General features: G+C 44.0%; 1 long non-coding RNA gene across 1 annotated transcript in view; it reads right to left on the bottom strand.

The window, feature by feature from the left end:
* The window catches only part of LOC307212810, a 571,259-nt gene that overhangs the window by 222,894 nt on the left and 331,242 nt on the right, over positions 1-17,123 (bottom strand). The window contains exon 2 of the long non-coding RNA XR_013837240.1: positions 10,500-10,692. This is a non-coding gene — a long non-coding RNA (uncharacterized lncRNA). The remainder of the gene's footprint in view (positions 1-10,499; positions 10,693-17,123) is intronic.

Genomic DNA, 17,123 nt, shown 5'->3' with positions numbered 1-17,123 from the left:
GGACATGATTTATGTGCCTGTCAGCAAGAAATCAATCAAGTCAATGGAAAGCCAGCAGCAACGTCAACAACAGTAGCAAGAGGGGAAATATCATAGCCAAGACGGGATGGGTCCTCTCAACCACCTGGGGAGAAGGCAAAGAGAAAGCGGAAGCAGTCAGATTCACAGTGTGCCGTTGTCCAAAAAATAGTGACACTGCATTTTACTTCTTCTCTTGAGGTTGACTAATTCTTCACATTGCTTTTGATTACTGATAGGGTTGTGATGGAAAGGGGAAAAGAGATGACAAGTAGAGATGTTTGGAAATGCCATTAAACGAGTGGTCTGGATTTCCAGAAAGGAGGGCAGTGAGATACAAACATCACATCAAAGATGATTTAGGAATTGGTCATGGAAGAAATGTTTTACCAGATGAAGACGTTTGGGTCTGCGGTTTAGCACAGATGGCACACACACACACACACACACACACACACACACGAAATGAAAACTTACAACTGGCAGAAGAAACAGAGGCAGAAAATAAAAGCTCTGGGGACAAGGTTTTCATAGCCTGTCTTGCAGGTCACTGTTTGGTCGATCAGCTGCAGTGATCATATCTCTTTGATAAGTACATGGTTAAGATGCAGAAATGCTATATCTTAGGTTGAGGATGAGACAACCGTGGTCCTTCCATGTAGACTCTCATCAGCCCCAGGCAGCATGGCCAATGGCCAGGGATGAACAACCACATGACACTTCACCGCCTGAGATTGACCCAGCCACTGTCTCCTCCTCACCACTGCCTTTTCCCTTCTCCTTCTGCCTCCTTCTTCCTGTTTTTGCAGAATTAAAGTTGCAATTTCTTCTCCTGCAACAGAATAGTTTCATACCTAAAATCCTACAACACTTATGCAACATAGCTAAATCATTAAAGAAACATTGTGCTCCAAAAACATCCCAGTGCTCATTAGAGACAAAATTATCTACTTTGTCCAACAGATACATGTTATCATTTAATGAACCTCTCTGCTAAGAAACAGAAATGTGAGCACTGGTTTTAGCGCCAACCCTTGCTAACAGTAACAGCTTTGTTACAGGGACTATTAATTAAATGGGACATATGGTACGCATCTTGCCAAAATGCCAGTTCTTTTAACAGTTGCACTACTTTCTGGTCTGTTCCTGACCACAATTCAAAGTGCTGGTTTTGACCTACAAAGCCCTAAAGAGCTTTGAACCAGATTCGTTAAAGGATTGCCTGTAACCACATGAGGCTGTTTCTGAGGCCTTGCTCCAGATCCTACCATCTTTCTAGGTGAAGTGGATGGTGACAATAGACAAGGCCTTGTCTCTTGTAGCACCCCATCTATTGAACTGCCTTCCTCAAGAGGTGCTATCCCTCTTTGCTTTTTGCTAGTGCTTGGTGAAAGCCTTCCAGGTATTTTAAGTGTCTGAGCTGGCACTTGTTGTTATGCTGGCATTTGTGTCTTTATTGCACAAGTGGTGCCCCACAAGACGAATGCCTCGCAAGACGGAAAACTCGCTAGACGAAAGAGCTTTCCGTTTTGGAGGTGCTTCACAAAACGAATTTCCTATGGGCTTGCTTCGCAAGACGAAAATGTCTTGTGAGTTCCTGCGGGTTCCCCCCCCCTTTTTCTAAGCCGCTTATCCGCTCATCCGCTTATCCGCTAAGCCGCTAAGCCGCTAAAAGCCGCTAAAAGCTGCTAAACCGCTAATAGCGCTAATCCGCTAAGCCGTCAATGGGCTTGCTTCGCAAGACGAAAAAACCGCTAGATGAAGAGACTCGCGGAACGGATTCTTTTTGTCTTGCGAGGCACCACTGTACTGTGTCTTGCTGTTTTCATGAGTCAATGTTTTAAACTGTGATTTCATTATTATACTGTAAACTTCTCCAAGAGCAATGCTAAACAGCAACCTGTGTGCTTTCTAAACGTGTACAACCAAAATGATTTCACTCTAGTATACTATCTGTTGCTATCAAGTCTAGTAGTATCATCTTCAAGACCAACTAAATATATTTTGCTGCCTGAGACAAAGGAGGAAGAAGAGTTTGGATATGATATCCCGCTTTATCACTACCCAAAGGAGTCTCAAAGCAGCTAACATTCTCCTTTCCCTTCCTCCCCCACAACAAACACTCTGTGAGGTGAGTGAGGCTGAGAGACTTTAAGAAGTGTGACTAGCCCAAGGTCACCCAGCAGCTGCATGTGGAGGAGCGGAAACGCGAACCCAGTTCATCAGATTACGAGTCTATCGCTCTTAACCACTACACCACACTGGCTCTTTATGTACAATACGGACAATATGTACTGGTACGTGCACACTCAATGTACAGAAGCCAACTAAACTAGCAACTGAATATTTCTTCAGTATTAATTATCCACTTCACCTGAAGGCAGCCAACAAGCTTGGCACAGAGAGGGCCACATAGCTGTGTTTGACTGCAAACCTTTCACCACTAGCATCATGTTAGGGAAGACTGTGATAGTCTCAAGGCCAATTTAGCATGGCTGCTTTTGCTATATAGAAGAAGAAAACCTCACTACATGGTTGCCAGTTTATGCAGAGAGTAAAATTCCTTTTCAGCCCTGCTCACCAGTGGCTGACCAATGTTCACAGAAAGAATATATCAAAATAGAGGTGAATGAGTGAGGAAGTCACTGCAAACTCTGGCACAGTGTAAACAAACCTGTTTTTTTAAAAAATCTTGGCTTTGGCTTTACCTGCCCATCAGTGAGAGAACTAAATATCTTCTTCTTTGGTGATCACTCATAGCTGAGTAAGATTGTCTTCCATAAACACGGTTTTAACAGTGAGTCCGTAAGTGACTGAAGGCCAATTCTGGATCCACATGTCCTTCCACAGTGGGGACATAGGTTTCCGGGTGGGAGTTGATCATGGTGAGGGTTTGCCAAGCGTGCCTTCCTCTTAGCACGTTTCTCCCTTTCGTCCTGAGTTCGAGCGTCTTCAAAGTCCATGACACCATTGATAAAGGCTGTTCTCCAATTGGAGCACTCGCAGGCCAGTGTTTCCCAGTTGTCAGTGTTTATACTACATTTTTTTTAGATTTGCCCTGAGAGAGTCTTTAAACCTCTTTTGTTGACCACCTGCATTACACTTTCCATTTTTAAGTTCGGAATCAGTGGAGAACTAGATATAATTTCAGGATAACATTAATATCTGCATATACAAAGAAATAACCAAATACTGAAAAATGTAATGAGAAGAGGCGCTGAGTTACCTGAGATAATTCACCAGTGATATGAACCTTCAGCCATGGAGATGAATCTGTCATAACAAGACACACATACACAGAATAAAAAGACAACACAAATGATATATTTGTTTGTAATGGATAACACTACTGTGTAGCTTGCTTGGCAGCCACACATACCCTTAGGCCCCAAAGGAAGACAGACAAAGACACACAGTGAAGAACTGCCCGCACTCCTTCCTCAGTACAACACAACTCATTGTTCAAGCTTTCAGATGATAAAACAATAGAGGCTGTTTCCTCCTCCTAGTCCTAGTGCAGGAAGCCGAGAACATGTCTCTTTCAAGACTTGGATTTTCCTTTTTATTAAAAGAAGTTGCTTTCTCTACAGAACACACTGGCACCGAAATATTGGCCAATACCTTTAGGTTTGTTGTGCTCAGTTACATTTTCTGTTGGTACTCTATTCTCTATTTTGAAATCCATACCAAGAGTGTGCACCAGGCAACAATAATCTGAGCTCCAATTGCAATGATTAGCGGTACAAATGTGTTTATGTTCTCCATCAAGTTCAACAGGGCTTACTTCCAGGTATAAGACTGCAGCCGAAACCATGTCCATCTCACACTATTCTTGGCTACGAAGGTGGAGAAGAAAGGTCTTTAGAACTCTTCAGTTGAGGCTTGAGGAAAGGGAGTTATCCTGATATAAATGTGCAATCCTGTTGAAAGGATCTGTCAGAGGGATCATCAAACTGATCAATGCAATCAGCTACTTGCCCACTGATTCTGGCCAATCAACAGAGCAGAAGATGGCTATAGAGACAGGGTTTATAAACATGGCAAGGCAGTGTTATCTCGCATTGATAAACACTGCTTTAACATGCCTCAAAGCTTAATGTGAACTAGGGATGGATGGATCTACCCCAGCCAATTCCATCGTGTTTCCATAAAGTAAATCACATTCCAATTCTGTGCAAGTTGTTCAGAATAATTACAATGAAATCCTAGAACATATCTGCGTGCGCACTCACCCAAATTAAGGAGTAGTACTTACATGGTATACCAAGAGCTGTTCTCTCTTTTTTCTTGCTTTTTAACAGTGTAAATCTGCTTAAAGCAGCTTTGAAGCATGGCACTTCCATCACGTCACATAAAAAATGCTTTTATAAGTGGCACAGGAAGTGGTCACACATTGTTTCAGGTGCAATTCCATGCACATTTGGCCATTGTGCACATACAACAAAATGGCTGTCCTTATCATCACAACATACCCACACTGCAATGCACCATTGTACCTCTGAGCAGTGCTATCCAGGCAATTCAGTCATTTTTTTGGTGTGTGTGTACGTATATTTATATTATTTATATTATTTATATTATATATATTTATGTGTGTGTCAGCAAGGTGAAGGCACTGGCGGAGGAAGAGGAGTGCGGGGGGGAGCTCACCGCCCCCGGCAGCGTGATTCCAGCAGGGTGCCATCGCGGCTTCCCTCCCCCCCACCCGCGCTGGGTGCCACACCCCCACAGGCGGCACGCCATGCCCCCAGGATACATGCCAACCCCGCCCCCACCTGCTCTCCACCCCCCCCCCCCAGTGCCAGAGCATGAAGCTCCACCACTGAGTGAAGGTAACCCAGAATAGTACAGTGGTACCTTGAGTTGCAAATGCCTCAGGTTCCAAACACTTCAGGTTACAAATTCCGCTAACCTGAAAGAGTTACCTTGTGTTGAGAACTTTGCCCCAGGATGAGAATGGAAATCGTGTGCCTGCAGTGCAGTGGCAGCAAGAGACCCCATTAGCGAAAGCACGCCTCTAGTTAAGAACAGTTTCAGGTTATGAACGGACCTCCGGAATGAATTACGTTCGTAACTAGAGGTACCACTGTATCCTAAACATGTCTCAGGAAACCATCACTAAAGAAAATGAGAAGGTGGAAGAGTATTTACTAGAAACAAAGGTTCATCTTCCCCTTTTTTACACTTTCCTGAAAAGAAGCATGTTAGGTTGGATTGCAAGAAAATTAGAGATTCTCAATCTGGGGAAAGAGAGGCACCCATATACAGTGGTACCTCGGGTTAAGAACTTAATTCATTCCAGAGGTCCGTTCTTAACCTGAAACTGTTCTTAACCTGAGGTACCACTTTAGCTAATGGGGCCTTCTGCTGCCGCTGCGCTGCCACTGCACGATTTCTGTTCTCATCCTGAAGCAAAGTTCTTAACCCGAGGTACTATTTCTGGGTTAGCGGAGTCTGTAACCTGTAGCGTCTGCAACCTGAAGTGTCTGTAACCTGAGGTACCACTGTAATAATATAATTGGCTCTGCAGTATTACATAATTTCCTAGCTAGATGTGCAGCTTTCTTAGGAATAGCTGTTCTCTTCTCCTATTTTGTAAGGGGCTCGGGGAACCAGTAAGCAAACCAGGAATTCTGGGACGGTGGTCCCCGTGTCCATAAAACTCCCCTGAAGTGTGCACCTGGCATGTGGTAGCACAAACATCTCAAATAAGCAAGTGGTATTTGTGTCTCACCAACAGGGGGAAGCAAAAACAACTCCTCTTCCAAGTATTGTTCAAAGGGGTATTCATGACTGAGCACATAAAAAAACAACTGGCAACAGCTGTTTAATGTTAAAATCTAAGGTGATGTTTTATTTCTGAACACAGCTTTCTTCATTAAGCCCGCAGTGTGTTTGCCACAGCATCCCCGCAGCACAGCGAACAGTAGGATGCTGGCACAGTGTTCACAGTCTTGTACGAACACTAGGAAGCCGCAGAAATATCAGTCAGCCCATCATAGCTTCATTTCCCAAATGCTTGTAATGAAATAGATTTTATTGAACTAATCAGCATGAAATCCTTAGCTTTGTTTTTGCAATTGGTATTGTGTTTGTGGAGCCAAATGTAGAGAACTTTGATACCAAATACCTCATATGTGTTAATTTTGGCAACTGCGAAAGATTCTGTAGATGCCTTGCGATGTTACTACCACCTCTGCCATCTACTCTTCAACTTCTCCCCACACTTGCCCCCACCTCCTGGGCGCTGGTCCCTCTAAACCCTACAAAAGTGTTTCTTTTTCAATATGTTCTACCTAGGGTGTGGGATGGGGACTGCAAAGAACTGTGTGATATTTTAGCAACATGAAACCTGATCTCCAAGTGTCTGAATGACCAGAAGTTCTTAAAGAAAACACTTCTTAATTTGTGTGTCTGCTGCTGCTTCAGAAAGCCAACTAGATGTGATGGGAAATTCTAGAAAGCTTGTCGCCAGGCATTGAAGCAAGAATAGCAAACAGGACCCAAAACAAATAAACGAATAGGCAAAAGGCGGCCATCTTCAGCACCCTCCTAGTCAATGACCTCCTCTTCTTGGTCAATAGGATGGCTGAGGTATTAGATGAAGACCTTACAGGTTAATTAGATCTGACATTAGTTAACAGCAGCAATTACTGGAGAGCAATTAATCAGGGAATGTCTCCAAACAGAAGGTGGAAAAATAAACAGGCAGCAACATTTTGATCCATTTACCTCTAAGATAAGGACATGGCCCAGGTGTCATGCTGAGGTGGAGATAATCCGTCTTGCTCCATTTCAAGTTGGAAATTCAGCCCTCCCTTCACCCATCTGTCTTCCTTCACATTCAGGCAAATGGACTTTTGCCATTTTCTAAAAGTGAATTGCAACACACTGGGGTGGGTGTGGGGTTGGAAAATAAATATTCACAAATAATTCCTTATTTTTGGGTGGGGGTGGATGGGGGGGTTGGAGTCTACAGAACGCAAAGTTATGCCACTGTTGAAATGGAAAAGAGGAGGAGGAGGAGGAGGAGGAGGAGGAGGAGGAGGAGAAGAAGAAGAAGAAGAAGAAGAAGAAGAAGAAGAAGAAGAAGCTCTACTATACCAAAATAACATTTAAACTGTTGATCTGAGTCCAACTAGCATCAAAACATGTAGCTGAATGAGTGTAATTTGTCATGGTACAATTTTGTGGTTCTGAATGGGCCCCCAAACTATATTCCAATAACTGTCCAATACAGTGGTACCTCGGGTTACATACGCTTCAGGTTACAGACTCCGCTAACCCAGAAATAGTGCTTCAGGTTAAGAACTTTGCTTCAGGGTGAGAACAGAAATCGTGCTCCAGCGGCGCAGCTGCAGCAGGAGGGCCCATTAGCTAAGGTGGTGCTTCAGGTTAAGAACAGTTTCAGGTTAAGTACAGACCTCTGGAATGAATTAAGTACTTAACCCGAGGTACCACTGTACTACAAACTCCTCAAGCAATGTTTCCCTGTATACCTAAAGGACAGACTGTAAAATTTTATCAGTTGTGATGACACAAACGCCAGAAATAGAACTTCAGGAGATGGAAAATGTAGCCATGACTGGCAGCGGAGAAGACCAGTTTGTGTGGAGAGAGCAGACTTGCTGAACACTGATTGGTTGTACTGTAGCACTGACAGATGGCATGGTGTGCTACATGACAGGAAATAAGGAAAATAAAGATCAATATAATAAAGTATTTCCTTGAGAAATACTTTGAAAAATCACCCAATTTTCCCCACTCTCACCCCAAAGAATTTTAAACAAACTACCACCTGAGAACTTTGAAAAAAGCCCTGTACTTTATAGCTAATAGCTATTTCAGTGAGAAAATTCAGGCATTTTGTTGTAAGTGGAAGCAAAAAAACTGAACTATAGTGGTACCTCGGGTTAAATACTTAATTCGTTCTGGAGGTCCGTTCTTAACCTGAAATTGTTCTTAATCTGAAGCACCACTTTAGCTAATGGGGTCTCCCACTGCTGTCGCGCCGCCGGAGCACAATTTCTGTTCTCATCCTGAAGCAAAGTTCTTAACCCGAGGTACTATTTCTGGGTTAGCAGAGTCTGTAACCTGAAGCATATGTAACCTGAAGCGTGTTTAACCCGAGGTACCACTGTATTTAAAAAATGCATTTACAGCAGTAGTTTATGCTGACATCTATGCACAACTTGATTTGCTTCACAAGGCCTGGTGAAGAGCACTTTGAAGCCTACACCAATTTTTCCCCAGAAAAAGATACAGTGGTACCTCAGGTTAAGTACTTAACCTGAAACTGTTCTTAACCTGAAGCACCACTTTAGCTAATGGGGCCTCGTGCTGCTGCCGCTGCGCTGCTGGAGCACGATTTCTGTTCTCATCCTGAAGCAAAGTTCTTAATCCGAGGTACTATTTCTGGGTTAGCGGTGTCTGTAACCTGAAGCATATGTAACCCGAGGTACCACTGTAATGTATTATCTACCCTTAGGAAGCACAGGGACACAAATGGCTGCCATTTTGATCTAGTTCAGAATTGCTTAAACTGCATGGCAGTGTCTCTCACAACACACAGAGAGGATGAGCTGAACCCTACTTAGTGCATTCACAGAATCGTAGAATTGCAAAGTTGAAAACTGCAAAACTAGCCATGCAGTTTTCTGTTTTAAAAATAATAAGTGAGGTGTATCTTCACCAACATCATAAACCAAGAGAGCACCACATGTTGAACATTAGCCAGAAGCCTGCTCAGATTGTGGATCTCACAGACTTGGGTTCCAATAGCTTCCGTGTTCAGCCTCTTGCAGATAATCATCATTGCTTTGCCTCCTAAAAGGTAAAGGTAAAGGTACCCCTGCCCGTACGGGCCAGTCTTGACAGACTCTGGGGTTGTGCGCCCATCTCACTTAAGAGGCCAGGGGCCAGCGCTGTCCGGAGACACTTCCGGGTCACGTGGCCAGCGTGACATCGCTGCTCTGGCGAGCCAGAGCCGCACACGGAAACGCCGTTTACCTTCCCGCTGGTAAGCGGTCCCTATTTATCTACTTGCACCCGGAGGTGCTTTCGAACTGCACGTGGCCAGCGTGACATCGCTGCTCTGGCGAGCCAGAGCCGCACACGGAAACGCCGTTTACCTTCCCGCTGGTAAGCGGTCCCTATTTATCTACTTGCACCCGGAGGTGCTTTCGAGCTTTGCCTCCTAGCGCAAGCCTATTCCCCTTGAGGAACAACAACAAAAAAAGCTCTAAATATACTGTGAATGTTTCCATGTTCACCTCATATAATGAGCAACACAATTTTGATAGCCAGCACAAAGGCTATTCTGTTCAGCGCAGATAGGCTTAAATAGCTTTAACCTAGTGACCCCCTTTAAATAACACTACAGCAAATCACAATTAAGTAAATACCACTTGAGAGTTTGGATTTGGCTCAGCTGCCAACATATTTGCGGAGAAGGAGTGGGCAAAGCTTTAATTATAAAATGAACATTGTTTCCAAATATTATTATGAATTTATCCCGAAGGTAAATGAAAAGTAGCGAGCGCCGCTATGAGAAAAGAGCATGGGAGCAGAAGGGGAGCCAAAAATAAACAAAGAAAATGTAGCCACGGAAACTATGAACAATGCTTTAAAGTCACTAAATTGTGAGGACTAGTTATATATGGCAAAATAAAGGCAGATACTTTCATGGGAAACATGGTAATATAGTGCCTGGAAGTTCAGAGAAAAGAAAGTTTAATTTTAGTCACAGCTCTTTAAGCAAAACGTTTTGAGAGAACTGTATGTCAGAAGCTCCAAAGAGGGACATGGTTCATGTAAGTTATTTAGTATCAGAACTAGCCCTCCCCTGCCACAGGAAACTGTAGCACAAAAGGTAGGGATGGACAGATCACTCGATTTCTGATCCACCCAAGTGCTGGGTTTGACCTAGAAAGTAGGGTTGCCATATTTCAGTTCGGACGCAAAAGATGTAAAGGATTTTTGGGCAAAGTTACTGAATTGTTATTCTTATTTTGCCAAAGTTATTTTTAGCTTTATCCACATTTCTTGAGCTTTTTTTGTAATACAGTGGTACCTCGGGTTACATATGCTTCAGGTTACAGACTCCGCTAACCCAGAAATAGTGCTTCAGGTTAAGAACTTTGCTTCAGGATAAGAACAGAAATCATGCTCCGGCGGCGCGGCGGCAGCAGGAGGCCCCATTAGCTAAAGGGGTGCTTCAGGTTAAGAACAGTTTCAGGTTAAGAACGGACCTCCGGAACGAATTAAGTACTTAACCCGAGGTACCAGTGTATCGCTATATTTTGATATAATTCTGAGGATGTAGGTTGCAGATTTCCCATGCATTTACCCGGTTTCTGCCCGGAAACTGTTTCCAAAAGTTGAATCCTGGTTATGTCCAGGAACCTCTGGACACATGGCAACCCTACTCCTGTGGTACCTCAGGTTAAGAACTTAATTCGTGTTGGAGGTCCGTTCTTAACCTGAAACTGTTCTTAACCTGAGGGACCACTTTAGCTAATGGGGCCTCCCTCTGCTGCCGCGCCGCCACCGTGCGATTTCTGTTCTCATCGTGGAGCAAAGTTCTTAACCCAAGGTACTATTTCTGGGTTAGCGGAGTCTGTAACCTGAAGCGTCTGTAACCTGAAGTGTCTGTAACCCGAGGTACCACTTTAGCTAATGGGGCCTCCCTCTGTATACAGAGGTACCACTGTATAAAGCTCTTCACGGCTTAGGATTCCACTATATTCTGGAGCCCCTCTCACAAAATAAACTTACCCAGACACTTTGATCTTTGATCAGCCTGGATAGCTCAGTTGGTTGGAGCATAATGCTGATAATGCCAAGGTTGCAGGTTCGATTCCCATATGGGACAGCAACACATTCCTGCATTGCAGAGAGTTGGACTAGACCAGGCTTCCTCAAACTCAGCCCTCCAGATGTTTTGAGACTACAAATCCCTTCATCCCTGACCACTGGTCCTGCTAGCTAGGGATCATGGGAGTTGTAGGCCAAAAACATCTGGAGGACCAAATTTGAGGAAGCCTGGACTAGACGATCCTCAGGGCCCCTTCCAACTCTATGATTTTTATGAAGCCATCCATCAGAGGTCTCCCCTCTGACAGAGGTTCAGAGGGCAAAGGTGAGCCAGAGACTTCTGTGCTGACATTTAAATAAATGCCTGCTGAAAACTTTTCTATTCTGCCAGGCCAATGCAGGCAAATAAGAATAAATCCCCCACAATGGTCTATTGGTGTTTTTTCAATCATTATTCTTTTGCTTTTAACTTTTTATGGTTTATAGTTTTTATATTCTTGTAAACCACTCTAATATATATTTATGATACAGCGGTATATAAATATATGTTTTTAATAAAATAATAAAGGTCAGGGGATTTCAACAGGAAGTTACAGGATATGCACTGATTAGAAATGAAGCAATGTGGCTGCCCCCCCCCTCCTTTTTTTGAAAACGCAATCTGGTTTGAAAGCAGAATCGCATGCACCCCCTCCGATGGCATCATGAGCACAAATGCTCATTAATGCACAAGGAAAATGATGCATTCGAATACCAGAAACAGGCCCTCGTCAAACTCCTCCTTTCCTAAAACACTTGCCCTGAAAATTCTGCATTGAACAGTAATGAAACTCTTATTTTAAACTTTTATTTGAGCACTGGTCATTGACTACTATAATAATGAGGAAAGTGTACCATTTTGAAGAGTTTAGGGGGGGGAACAATACCCACTGAGTAAAAGAAACCTTTCAAAGTTCTGAGGAGTGAATGAAAAAGTGAGGGAGAAAGCAGAAAAAATGTGCTTGAAGGTACATGAGGGTTTTAAAAGCATTGTTGAACCACTTGTCAAGAAGTGTAGTAAAACAGATTTCAAGTCTCTATTTTCCTTTGGCCAACAACCACAAGCCGGAAGCATGCAATGATATCTTGAGTATCTTTGTACAGTATGTAAATATCGCCAGTGTTTGGCCACGCTACAGATAAAACTGTAGTCCTTGCCTGCAAGGTTTCAGTGAAGTCTGATGACAAAGGATGATAACGTTTAACTACAGGGAAGCAGCGCAAAGATTTGCTGCAGGTCAAGTCTGAGATGAGCAGTATTTTATAGAAACCATGTGAGAACCAGTATAACACAGAGCAAGAGAGAAGAGGTGGAATAAACTAGGGTTGCCAAATGTCCGGAATTTCCCAAACATAGCTGGCAATTGTTTGTTTGAAACAACTTTAAAAAGCTCTACAACTTTTCTTTCCGGATTTTCACTTTTTGAAATATGGCAACCCAAAATAAACAACAGTCCTGGGAGCAGGGCTCCCCGCCCCCCAGTCGGAACTCACTGGAACTCAGTTCTGGCACCTCTTGGGTGGGCGCCATTGCCATTATAAGAGAACGAGGGAGGCATTCAAGGTGAGTTCTGGCACCTCTTTTTCTAGAAAAAAAATAGCACCACCTGTGAGGCTTCAGAACTTGGGGCCATCAGCACGGTTGAGAGCAGGGATGGGCCAAGATGTTGTGCTGGCTGAGGTGGAGTAGCAAATGGTACCCCTGAATCATAAAGGTAAAGGACCCCTGGATGGTTAAGTCCAGTCAAAGGTGACTATGGGGTTGCAGCTCTCGTCGCGCTTTCAGGCTAAGGGAGCCAGTGTTTGTCCACAGACGGCTTTCTGGGTCATGTGGCCAGTGTGATTAAACGACTTCTGGCACAACGGAACACCGTGATGAAAACCAGAGTGCACAGAAACGCCGTTTACCTTCCCGCCACAGCAGTACCTATTTATCTACTTCCACTGGCGTGCTTTCGAACTGCTAGGTGGGCAGGAGGTACCCCTGAACATGACAAGGTGCATCATAGGGATGAATGGACCCTTTCCAGGGCATGCCATTTCTGCAAGGAGTGGGGACTAAGTCTGCCCCCATCCCACTTCTGTGCAGATTGGCATCGCACAGCAACTCCACCACTTCCTGCCCTCACAATGTTGCACAAAGACAAAGCTCTCACAATACCCATGCATGGGTAATCAATGCATCACGATCACTGTATGACTCCATGGCACCCAACCTAATGCTCATACACCCTCTGCACTGAATGAATAACCAAAGAGTCAACAACGCTTTCCCCTTGCACAAACCTCCAGAGTGATGCAAGTAGGAAAGCTTAAATGGGAATCCCAAAGCTGTCTTAGGTGGAGGTTTAGTAACTGCTATGGCAGCAGGGCACATAAATGTCATAACCTCACACCCAATATGTTTGTGTTGCTAAGGGGAAATGGGATTTCCCAGGAAGGAGGGAATGTGGGGCTATTTGCACGGGAAATAGCAGAAGTGACAGCAACAAGCAGGAAGTACTGTGAGCTCTCTGGTAATTCAAATGGTAGGGCAATGCAAAGGAGCGGATGTTGAGTCCCAGCTTTGGAAGATACTGAGGTCTCACTAACTTCTGGTGGTTTTGCTGGGAACAGTGCGTTCAGAAAGAGAGAAGCAATAGGGCCAAAATTCGGATCGCGGCATGTTTCGCAGCAAGAGACACACCTTAGTTGTGAACAGAGGCAATGTGATTGAACTGAGGAGGTGGCAATTAGAGAGATGTTCAAGATACTTGCAAAAGTATCCCAAGAAACAAAGACCAGCCACATGGATTGAATCCAGCTTCCTCTTGTTAGAATGTTTTTGCAAAAGTCCCTTTTAAAGAAGGGAAGGGTGTGTATAGCCTTGTAAATGTAAGTAACGCTTGTAAAAAAGAGAGACACAGGGAAGTATTGATTTACTTTTATAGTGACTTTCTTCATTAATTTATTCTTTAATTAATTGTTATGGTTTAGATGCTAAAGTGTTAGCTCATTTCGTTCAAGTTATCTGTGGATCTACGTATACTTGGGGTTTCATGGCTTTTTCATAGAACTTTAATTGAAATTAAAAAGAACTTGCATGACATGAAGGATATTAATGGTGTCTTTAAGTCCCACTGATTTCAGTGATCACAGTTTAGCAAATGATAACCCATGAGGCCTATATATTGCAGGGGTCCTACAGAGGGTACAATGTGGGTCTTCAAGAGGTGTAGATCTCAGATGTGGAGGAAATTTCCTTTCAAAATGGTCTGTGCCTCAATGAGAGAGGTAGAAGTTAAAAATAGTGCAAAAATGGCATCTCATAGTTTTCCAGCTAGTCCATTTGAGCTTCTCCCAATCAGCAAACGAGGGTGTGGACTCTTAGATTCTAATGAACATATGTAGTGGACATGTGCGGAAGTGTCTCAATTCTGGGAGGAAACGTTCCACTGCCACCTTACAGGGGTCATTAGTTCTAACTACCAAGTGAGGAAAAGAAGCACCAGCAGAAAGCAAGGATTGGGGCCCTCTTCACTACAGCCCCTCACCAAGGCTGTCAAGAGACAACTGCCCTGTGAGGAAGAGCAGAAATACCTTCAGGATGTGGTGTTAACTAGGCCCCCCCTGAGCCTTACCTGTTGTAGCAGGAGTGGCAAGAAACCAGCCGGGAGCCAGAATGCCTTTCTTCACTTTTAGATTGCAATCCCCAGAAAAGGGACTGTCTTGTTTTTATTGATCTGTAAGCTGCTCCAGGAGCCTTGTGGTTAAAGGGAAATGTTTGTGTAAGTAAATAAATAGCATACCTTCGTCCATGCTCTCCAACATTTCTCTGATGAAAATAGGGATGTCCTATCATAAGCGGACATCCCTAAACCACAGAGCCTAGGGCTTGCCGATCGGAAGGTCGGCGGTTCGAATCCCCGCGAGGGGGTGAGCTCCTGTTGTTCGGTCCCAGCTCCTGCCCACCTAGCAGGTCAAAAGCACATCAAGTGCAAGTAGATAAATAGGTACCGCCCCGGCAGGAAGGTAAATGGCTCTGGTTCGCCAGAAGCAGCTTAGTCATGCTGGCCACATGACCCGGAAGCTGTCTGCAGACAAACGCCGGCTCCCTCGGCCTATAGAGCGAGATGAGTGCACAACCTGAGTGGTCTGTGACTGGACCTAATGGTCAGGGGTACCTTTACCTTTACCTTTAGCTATCATAAGTGGGACATTCTGGGATCAAATCAGAAAGGGGTGTGGCTTCTGTAAATCTGGGACTGTCCCTGGAAAATAGGGGCACATGCAGTGTTTGATTAATAAATACTTTATTGCTATTGGTAAGTCCAGAGTCTAAAATCACCTAGCAGCACCACTTGGTCTCTACTCCCAGTGACTGGTGTAAAGAAGTATTTTAGCTCCTTGCCAACAGAGTCCCAAATTGCAGCCTGATTATTTTGTCCTGCAGAGTCACTGGAGATCAAATCCACTCCTGTTATGGGTAGGCTAACCCCTTCTTCATCTGCTCCATTTGCTGGTGGCCCTGATGCTCCAAACATTTTGGATGTCTTTCTAAACGTGTTGAGCAATGAAACTGCATGGCTGAAACACTGGAAGACAAGAACCTTAGGGAGCCAGATAGCTAAAATGGGATAATACGCTAAGCAGACTGTGTGTTCCAAGGCTACCCCGTCAGGAACAGTCTTATGCAATGTAGACAGTCCTGAAGCACAGAAAGATTGATTACAAAGGATCCATGATCCAAAATAATCGTCACAGTCCCTGGTCCAAGTGTCCCATTGGCTTTAGTCTACAGACACAGGCCATTTATCTAATAACAAACACATTTGCAAAAGCACGAATACCTTACACAGATAATTTGCTAGGAGAAGCAGGATGCTAAGTGCATTAGATAATTTGCTCTCCACAGAGAGTTCCTCAAGGCCTAATTGGGATTACTGTACACATTTCTCACAGAGCAGTGAACATCCATCACTGAGGAGACTCAGCCCTCTTCATCCTTTCCCCTGCCCCTGCTGCCCTGCAGCCTTATCCCAAGGGCTATAAAGTCCTTTAACTCCCCCTCTCCTGTGCATTTTGCAAATCTTTTAAGCATAAAAATGGAAACAAAGAAACGTACCTTAAAGATGTGTAGAAAGAACAGGGGGAAGGAGGCGGGGAGGTTTAACAAGTTTCTGAGCCAAACACGTCTTACCACATGGTTTACATTACAGCCCAGTGTATTAAGGCTTTTTAGACCACCGCAAGTTGCAGGTGGAAGTGTTAGTCTGGGAGCCATTGAAGTCTGAACACTGAGCTTCAAACTTTCCCAGTGTATCACAATTACAGAAACATCTGTGCTTCAATAACTTTGTGTGCTGATCTGCTGTGAAAATTTAGTGCTCAGCAGCCGTCCACATTTCTAATTTCTTTGCTGGTCACAGGGTGGTCTCGCAGAGAGCAGCAGCGCCAGAGAAAGCAGCAGCAGAGTCTCAGATAGTTCAAACACTGGCACTTTGTTTTAATTGATGCTTAATGCTCTCCATAGACAGTCATTTTACACAATCTATGGTTTGTGCATGTTTACAGGCAAGGAATAATACTAATACTAATACTAATACTCCATTTCCAAACATCCCAAACTCATAAAAAGCTATGGACACAGTGTCCCGGTGACACATATAGGAGTGTGACTGTGTTTAGTTTTATGATGCTACATTTTTACATCCTGTCCAAATTAGTTCAGGTCCTCCAGAGCAAACAAGAATGCTTGTTATACAATTAATAAAAAGGCGTTTCTCAACGTGGTGTGAAAAGAAGGCAAATGAGCAAGGCCTTGCAGCTGATAGAACCTTTTCTGGAATTCTTGAAATACAGTCATACCTTGGAAGCCAAACGGAATCTGTTCCGGAAGTCCATTCAACTTTCAAAATGTTTGGAAACCAAGGTGCGGCTTCCGATTGGCTGCAGGAGGCTCCTGCACCTATTCGAAGGCACAGAAGCCAAAGAAGTTCCAAAGAACATTCACAAACTGGAACACTCACTTCCGGGTTTGTGGCGTTCGGGAGCCAAAACATAAGAGTGCCAAAGCATTCGGCTTCCAAGGTATGACTGTACTGATTTCAAGATATACCGTATTTTTCCATCTATAAGATGCCCCCATGTATAAGACATCCCCTATTTTGGGGGACTCAGATTTGAGAAAATGGGGGGAGTTGTATCCATATATAAGACACCCCCTAATTTTTGACATTATTTTTTAGGGGGGGAAACCTAGTGTTAGACAC

This window comes from Podarcis cretensis (genome assembly GCF_951804945.1).
Source record: "Podarcis cretensis genome assembly, chromosome: 3".
Lineage (NCBI taxonomy): Eukaryota > Metazoa > Chordata > Lepidosauria > Squamata > Lacertidae > Podarcis > Podarcis cretensis.
The sequence above is the reverse complement of the archived record's forward strand: the minus strand, read 5'-3'. Positions and strand labels throughout refer to the sequence as shown.